Genomic DNA, 9,669 nt, shown 5'->3' with positions numbered 1-9,669 from the left:
TTTCCTTCAAAGGAGTAAGCGTCTTTTAATTTCATGGCTGCAATCACCATCTGCAGTGATTTTGAACCCCTCCCCCCAAAAAAATTAATAATTCAATTTTTCAGTATTTTCAGGGACATTTTCCTAATATTTTATATCAACTCTAGAATCATTGTGTCTAGTTCTCAAAGTGAACAAACACCAAGTGAGATCCAGGCTCACAAAGCCAATTGACTGAACCCAGTCTAACAGTCAAACATTTGCATGTGAGGTAAATTAACGGTTGATATTTTAACCAATTCTAACTTTGGGGATGATTTATTGCATCATTAGATACTTGATAGTAGAGGATGTGATATTTGAACTTATCATTTAATAACATTTGGAAATGTGATTTCTGAAGGCATATTATAGATAGCCTAATAGCATAACTATTCATTATGTTTTAAATTATGTAAGAGTCCTTTAAAATGAACTCATTTCACATATAATAATATCATCTTTGTTTTTTCTGTTTGTATTTAAACTTCTTAACTTCTAACCAGGAAGTTTAGTTTTCCCTTTAAGGAAGAGTTAAGGAATGTAAAGTGAAAAATGATAGTGTCTGGTTCAGAGACTAGTATATAATAGACACTTACAGAATTCCTTCCTTCAACCAGTTCCGGGAAGGATGCTTTCTCTCAATTGTGAAACCTATTACTAAAGCAATATCGTTCATTTTTCTAGTTAATGATCTTCTCTGACTTAATTATTTTATTAATTCATGTAATTAGCTACTTGATTCAGAAACTGTCCAGAGATCGGTGTATTTGTTTAGATTCTGACCGCCAACAAAATAAAATTAAAGCAGATTTTTCTTCTGATTAAACACTAAGAATTAGTAAAGTTACTGCTTTCTCAGCTGATTTACTAATGGACTTCAGTTAGAAGTTTTGCTGAGATGAGTAATGACTGCACAACTGACCTCAAAGTAAAAGCAAAGGCAAAGACAAAGGAATAAAAGTAAAATCTTTTCTTCTTTTTCACTGTTAACTTGAGGTCAGTCAGGCAATGCAAATATTGCACTTTTAATGTGTAAAACAAAAGTCCACCTCAGAAACAATTTTTTTTTAAGTAATCAATCTATTAAAAAGATGAGGAAAATAAAGTCTGATTTTCATATTTTTTAAGAATTTGCTCAGAGGATAATATGCATACATACATAAAAAGAAATAAAGCAAAGATAAAATTAAGTACATTCAATCAAGTAAAATTATCTCTTCAAAAATAATTCTATTCTATATTTAAGTTTTCTTATTAACTTATTAAATACGATTACTTCTCTGAGGCACAGCACAAGATGTATTTCTAAAGAAAAGTTCAACATTGTTTACTCAGTTTACTTATTTAGTCAGTCATTAATCTATTTTTCTTTTTTCTTTTTTAGCCTGAAACCAAGTCTTTGTCAAAGTTAAGACTTGGGCATTTAAAAGTGAATGAAATATTGTCATAACTGCCCTTTAGGAATCAGTCATGAGATGCAGACAAAGAGATGAAATATCAAGGTACAAAAACTTTGACTTTTTAAATAAAATATTACCAAAAGCTTTACAGTCAAAAATGCTTAGTAAGGGCTTCCAATTTGAATACGTAGTCACCAATCAAAAACTGGGGAATAGCATTTGAATAAGTATGTTTTGTATACACAAAAACATGGATTAAGTGCATCATGGCATATTCTGAAAATTAAATCCATTAGTGGCAGGAGCACAGTGGGAAGCACTGCAAATTGTTTATGATAATTTTAAAGATTCAGGTACAAGAGAAGTGATGGGAGGTTTCTTCCCTCTCTGACCCACTGACATAAAATATTGACACCACAACACGAGCAAGAGATGTCAGTGAGGATTTGTAAGGAAGGAAGGATAATAATCTGATTCCATATTATACAACTCACAGTGTTTCCTGGTGATATGTGACATCTGCAAGAAGTTATTACAACTCTTTCGGAGAAGGCAATGGCACCCCACTCCAGTACTCTTGCCTGGAAAATCCCATGGACGGAGGAGCCCGGTAGGCTGCAGTCCATGGGGTCACTGGGAGTTGGACTTCACTTTCACTTTTCACTTTCACGCATTGGAAGAGGAAATGGCAACCCACTCCAGTGTTCTTGCCTGGAGAATCCCAGGGACAGGAGCCTAGTGGGCTGCCGTCTATGGGGTCGCACAGAGTCGGACACGACTGAAGCGACTTAGCAGCAGCAGCAGCAGCATTACAACTCTTTAATACATATAGATTGGTTTATATATTTGACTTTAAAATAAACTGCATTGAAAGTGAGTCTACATATTTCCCGTATCATTTTATAAATGAGTTTTTTCAATAGAGACATAAATACAATAATTATTTACTAATGTAAATATAAAATAACAAAGTAATAGTGAATTTAAATATTATATAACAAAGAAACATCTCCTTTGTATGCATGCCTTATTTTAGAGTAGTTCAAAACTGTTATAATATCAACACTTGTTTATCAGAATGAAAATATTTAGACTGAAGCAAACAAACATGTTTAAGAAGACGATGAACTCAAATTATGTAAAAAGGGAGAATATGCTGCTTTTTTTGTATTTGATCTTCAAGTTCTGTACTGTTTTGTGGTGAATCTGGGTACTGGAAATCATGAAATCTTGCTTGCCTTAGCACTGGGTGAGAAGCAAAGAATCCAGGATACATTAAATACATTAAATAAAATAGTAAAATGCAGTCTAATTTTTTTCCCCTCCCCTTGGGCTTATTCTTGTCTCACTTGCTCATAGGGTCCATTGTGAAGGGGCCTTGCACCTGGCACTTCTGACCAGTGTCCCTAGTGTGAAATGGTTTCCCCTGATACTTCAGCTTGGCAGGCCTTGTGCAGAATCATTGCACAGAACTCTTCAAGATGCCAACAGTACACCTTGTGCCCAGATGCTTCACCCAGCATTTTGATCTGGAGCACTGTGAGTAGTACAGCTGTATCACTGGAGCTCCAGCCCTTTCACCCTCTGACAAGAACCCTCTCCAAAGGCCTTTTGGGGAGAGTGTGCATTTTAGAGTGGGGGCCTGAATTTCTCCATTCTTTGATCAAAGAATAAAGCTTTCTCTTGCTTTTGAATAAAACTCAGTCTGGTTCTACTGGCCCAAACAACACTGGCCAGAAGGAAACAAAGGTTGGAGTCAACTCACAAGGGTTAGTAATAAAATTCTGGTGACCCAGATTGCATGTACCATGGCCTTTTCACCTGCACCTATCCACTAGGCTCTGGGCTCACCTCAACTCCAGGAGGAGGCTTTGGGAGGTTTGCAAGAAGACTCTAGGCTTGGAGTTTACTCTGATGGGGTAGAAAAGTGACAGCCACATTTAGAGAAATCCTGCCCAGAAACCTGACATCCAGGTGTAGTACACACACAGGGTAGCCCCCGGAGCAATCCTGACTGTGCCCCCTTCAGGAGATCTGACTGTGGCATCTTTGGGAAAGGGAGACTGAAGTTAATCTGTGCCTACCACTGCCTATGGCTGGCTTTCCAGTGGTAGCAGGCACCTGGGGACAGTGACGACCTGTGGACAAGAAGAAGCCATGGCAGCCTTGCCTACTATATCACCAGGGCTGGACTCTTGACACTTGTACAAGGTAGCAGAGGCTATACCAGGGCTTCCGTTAGATTTGAGGTGAAGTAGTTGGTTTGTATTTCCAGGCCATGTATATAAAATCATGGGCTTTGCTGATGGCTCAGCAGTAAAGAATTCATCTGCAATGCAGGAGGTACAGATTCGATCCATGGGTTGGAAAGATCCCTAGAGGAGACAATGGCAGCCCACTCTAGTATTCTTGCCTGGAAAATCCCATGGACAGAAGAGTCTGGTGGGCTAGTGTACATGGGGTTGCAGAGTCAGACATGACTGAGTGACGGAGTAGGGATCCATGAGTAATAAAATTAAATCAAACATTTCTTTCTCCTTTTCCTTTGTGCTTAGCCTAGTGTTGCTTGCTAAGAGGGGGCTATGTTTAGAGGCCTTGAGTCCCGCGCTTCAAACCAGAGGCCCTGCTGCTAAACAGCTGCACAGATGCCTCAGCTCAACAGATTGTGTGCAAAAACACTGTGCATGACATCATAATTCAAGATGGCTGAAAGCTGTGTGCAGAGAAAACGTGCCTCATATTGCAATCTGGAGCCTTGAGCAGTGCAGCTCTGCCAACCCCTGGAGAACCCCACCCCTTCCCCACTGAAGGGATCCCTATAAAGCAGCCCCAACAACCCACTGTTGAAGAGCATATGGACCCTAGAGCAGGAGCTCCAGTCACATATCCATGACTTGATCAAGGAATGAAACTTTCCTTTGCTTCTGAACTAAGTCAGTATTGTTCTATTGGCCTGAATGACACTGGCAGAAGGACTCCTGTTGGGGACTGACTAAGGGAAGTATGTAACATTCCTTACTTTGCAAAACAACATGCTGTTGCTGTTGTTGTTCAGTCACTCAACTGTGTCTGACTCTTGGTGACCCCATGGACTGCAGCACCCCAGGCAGGCTTCCCTGTCCTTCAATATTTCCTGGAGTTTGCTCAAACACATGTCCATTGACTTGATGATGCCATCCAACCATGTATCTCCTGTCACCCCTTCTCCTGTTCTCAATATTTTCCAGTATCAGGGTCTTGTCCAATGAGTCAGCTCTTCACATCAGGTAGTCAAAGTATTGGAGCTTCAGCTTCAGCATCAGTCCTTCCAATGAGTATGCTTAGTAGCTAAGTCATGTCCAACTCTCTGCAAACCTATGGACTGCAGTCAGGCTCCTCTGTCTGTTGGGATACTTCAGGCAAGAATACTGGGGTGGGTCACCATTCCCTCCTCCAGGAGATCTTCCCAATGCAGGGATCAAACCCACGTCTCCCACACTGCAGGTGGATTCTCTACCAACTGAGACACCACGGAAGTCCAAGAATACTGGAATGTGTAGCCTATCCTTTCTCCAGGGGATCTTCCTGACCCAGGAATTGAACCAGGGTCTCCTGCATTGCAGGCAGATTCTTTACCAGCTGAGCTACCAGGGAATATTCAGGATTGATTTCCTTTAGGATGGACAGGCTTGATCTCCTTGCAGTTCAAGGGACTCTCAAGAGTATACTTCAGCACCATAGTTCAAAAGCATCAATTCTTTGGTGCTCAGCCTTCTTTATGGTTCAACTCTCACATCTGTTCGTGACTACTGGAAAAAACATAGCTCCGACTAGTCAGACCTTTGATGGCAAAGTGTTGTCTCTGCTTTTTAATATGCTGTCTAGGTTTGTCATAGTTTTTCTTTCAAGGAGCAAGAGTCTTTTAATTTCATGGCTGAAGTAACCATCTGTAGTGATTTTGAAGCTCAAGAATATAAAGCCTGTCATTATTTCCATTTTTTCCCTGTTTGCCATGCAATGATGGGACTGGATGCCATGATCTTTGCTTTTTGAATGCTGAGTTTTAAACCAACTTTTTCACTCTCTTCTTTCACCTTCATCAGGAGGCTCTTTAGTTCCTCTTCACTTTCTGCCATTAGGTGTCACTGAACACTGCTTGGCATTGCCTTTCTTTGGGCAATGGAATGGTTTGGAATGAAAAATGATCTTTTCCAGTCCTTTGGCCACTGCTGAGTTTTCCAAATTTTCTGGCATGTTGAGTTTGGCACTTTTAACAACATCAACTTTCAGGATCTGAAATAGCTCAACTGGAATTCCATCACCTCCACCTGCTTTGTTCATAGTAATGCTTCCTAAGATCCATTTGATTTCACACTCCAGGATGTCTGGCTCTAGGTGAATGATCACACCATCGTGGTTATCAGGGTCATTAAGGAATTTTTTGTAAAGTTTTTGTGTGTATTCTTCCCACCTCTTCTTTATCTCTTCTGCTTTTGGTGCTCTTTCTGTCCTTTATTGTGCCCATCTTTGCATGAAATGTTCCCTTAGTATCTCTAATTCTCTTGAAAATGCTTAGACTTCCAATTCATTATCTTGCTTTCCAACCATGTCTGCAAGTCTTAAGCTAGAAGAGCAGTGGATATCCATATGTTCTTTTGTAACCTTAGCTCCTCCCACAACTTTCTACCTTAAACATCAGCCTCAGGTTGGGCATGAGTGGAAAGCATGCATCTTTCCAAAATAGAGGCCAGTCCACTGCCCAGCCATTCATCTCCCTCCATTGCTGCACTGGACTCTGCACAGTTTCTCAAAGTAGAGCATCAGACTAACTGATTTTTCTGAGCATCCCCTTAGTGGGCATTCCAGTAATCACAGAAGTGGTCCACTGGCACCTTATAGGCCAGGCCTACCCACGGAGAAATAGATGGTTCACTGGAGATTTCCCCTGCAAATTTCTCTTTCACAAGATCTTTTGGGATCTTGTCATTTGCTGGTTTTCATCTTGGGGAGCTTCCAGATTCCCAGGAAGCTGTATTAGCATAAGAAGGAAAAGGAAAAAATAAAGAGACAGATCCCTGCAGATCAGCAGGGTTAATAAGCAAGGGAACTTACATATCAGGCTGGTTTAATGGCCAAAAGATGAGTATATCTTGACACCTGCCTACTAGAATCTTAAAAGTTTATACAAAGATCTTAACTGTGTTCAGTCACAGCTTCAGTCTGGATAGACCCCACAACACATTCTATCTCTAAAAAATGGAGAATTTCTTAGAAGGTATGTATGATAACTCAAAGGAAATTGGGACATTAATTGGCAAATTTAAGTTTTTCTAAAACAGAGAAATGAGGAAACACTTGTGCAGATTTTCATCTTCAGGTGATTACTGATTCTGATTGAAGGGTTCACTATCTATACCTTTCCATAGAGAAACTCAACATTGGTTCTCTAAGCTTAAAATATTTGAAGAAATTAGTGATTTACAAATGTAAGTTGCTAATATAGCTTTTGTACATAGGAAATACAACAAATATGTTCTAAGATTAATTAATGTTCTAAGGTTAATTAACCTATATTATTTAAACAAAGTACATTTATAAAAATAGACATAAACATAAAATGCTATTTCCTGATGTGATTCACAAAGACTTCACCAAAAGACTGTCCTTTAGGGGATTTAAAAGAGGACAGATAGATTTGGGAAACTATCTGAAAAACATGCATAATTGTATAAGACAATTAATGGCCCATATGTAACAGAGTTTTGAGTTAAGTATTGTTTAAGGGATCATTAAATCAGATCTAGAGCTGTGCCATGTTATTATGCTAAGAAAGAAGAATAGTATCCTAATCATTGTCTTCCATTTCTTTTACTCTGGATGTATACCCTCTCTTCTCACGTTAATAAAGTCTCAGTTTTTCTAGACTCCAGAAAATGGAGGTATATGTTTTGGGAAAATCACCTTTACTAATTGCAATAGTGTTTTATTATTGCATAACAAATTACCACAGACACAATGGCTTAAAAAGACTCATTCACTTGGTTAAAATCAATGTGCTGAAGGTCCTACATTTATTTCTCATGGCTCCAGGGGAGAATCTACTTCCTTGTTTTCCATTTTCTAGAGTCCACTGAGGAGTCTCGAAGCTTCATGGCCACTTTTCCCCATTTTCAAGGTCAACAATGCTATATTTTTAGAATCTCTCTTTTGTGGTCACAACTCCCTTTGAACATAATGTTGTGATTACAGTGGGTCCACCTAGATAACCTTGGATAACCTCCCTATCTCAATATCCATAATCTTCACCATATCTGCTAAGTACTTCTTACCATATAAGGTCAAATAATCACAGGTTCTAGAGTGGACAGGCTTGGGGAGACACTCTTTTGCCTATCCCATACCTTATTTTTTTCCATATTAAAAAATGGATTTCACATTGTTTTAGTCTATCTGTCCTGTTAAAATACTATAGACTTGGCACTTCCTTTGTGGCTCAGACAGTAAAGAATGCCTACAATGCAGGAGACCCAGGTTTGATCCCTAGGTCAGGAAGATCCCCTGGAAAAGGGAATGTCAAACCACTCCAGTATTCTTGCCTGGAGAACTCCATGGACAGAGGACTGGCAGACTACTGTCCATAGCGTTGCAAAGAGTCAGACATGACTGAGCGACTAACACACACACACACACACACACACACACACTCTAGACTTGGTAGCTTATAAACAAGAGAAGATTCTTTCTCACAGTTTTGGAGGCTGAAAAGTCTAAGATTAAGATGCCAGAAGATTAGGTGTCTGTTGAGAGCCTACTTCCTGATTCATGGTCACTTTTTGCTCTAACTTCACATGCGTAAGGGATAGTCCCTCAAATTCATATGCTGAAACCTAATCCCCTATGTGATGGTATTTGGAGGGGCCTTTGGGAAATGATTAGGTCATAAGGTCAGTAAGTATTGAAAAGACAATTTCTTAAAATATTATTTTTCCATGAAACTGCATTTTTCTTTTACTGAAATTATTTTTTATGTTAAGATTATTTTAAAATTATATTATGACATAAAAACAGAAGAATAGTAAAAACACAATGGATGAAACAGAGATGGCTGGGTACTCTGGTTAACTGTGAATTAATCATTAAAGTACTCTGAATTTTAGTTTCAGCGTTTAACATATATTTATTTGAATTACTCTGGCTTGTATGATTGTTCAAATTACTATTTTAATCCACTCTTATCACTGTAAAATAATGCAGTCATATAAGCCATAGAAGGTTTAAAGCAGCATAAGGTGATAGCATGGCACCCCACTCCAGTACTCTTGCCTGGAAAATCCCATGGATGGAGGAGCCTCGTAGACTGCAGTCCATGGGGTCCCTAAGAGTCGGACACGACTGAGCGACTTCACTTTCACTTTTCACTTTCACGCATTGGAGAAGGAAATGGCAACCCACTCCAGTGTTCTTGCCTGGAGAATCCCAGGGACGGGGGAGCCTGGTGGGCTTCCATCTATGGGGTTGCACAGAGTCGGACACGACTGAAGCAACTTAGCAGCAGCAGCAGCAAGGTGATAGCAAATACTGAACATAATTTAAATTAAATCCCAGATATTAACTTTGTTGTTGTTATTTGGTCCTTTTTCCCAAACTGTATTTTTTTTTTTCCTAAATAGAAGACTTATTTAAACTTGGCAGTTATTTGGTCCTGTATGGAAGAGTTAATTACACACATTAGAAGACTAGATTTTAAAAAGTTATTTTATAAATAATTTACAAGAGTAAAACGGTAATGACAAATGTATTAGAAATGTCAATGAGAATTTAAATATACTAAACATAAATTACAATTCTTAATTTCTTGGGTTTGAAAGTATAAATACCTGAAATGGGCAACATCCTTTGAATGTAATTAACTTATCATTAACTCTCATCCATACGCCTGCAATGCAATGTAACCATCTTGTAAATAATGGTTTCATATTTCCAGTACAGCTCTACTATGCTCCAGCTTATCTTTACTTTGAGCTTCCCTGGTGGCTCAGAGGTTAAAGCATCTGCCTGCAATGAGGGAGACCCGGGTTTGATCCCTGGGTCGGAAAGATTGCCTGGAGAAGGAAATGGCAACCCACTCTAGTATTCTTGCCTGGGAAATCCCATGGACGGAGGAGCCTGGTGGCCTACAGTCCACAGGACTGCAAAGAGTCAGACACGACTGAGTGACTTCACTATCTTTACTTTGGGTTCCTTTTACACTTACAGAATAAAATGTATT

Source organism: Bos taurus, chromosome 6 (genome assembly GCF_002263795.3).
Source record: "Bos taurus isolate L1 Dominette 01449 registration number 42190680 breed Hereford chromosome 6, ARS-UCD2.0, whole genome shotgun sequence".
Classification (NCBI taxonomy): Eukaryota; Metazoa; Chordata; class Mammalia; order Artiodactyla; family Bovidae; genus Bos; species Bos taurus.
Note: the sequence above shows the minus strand (reverse complement) of the source record.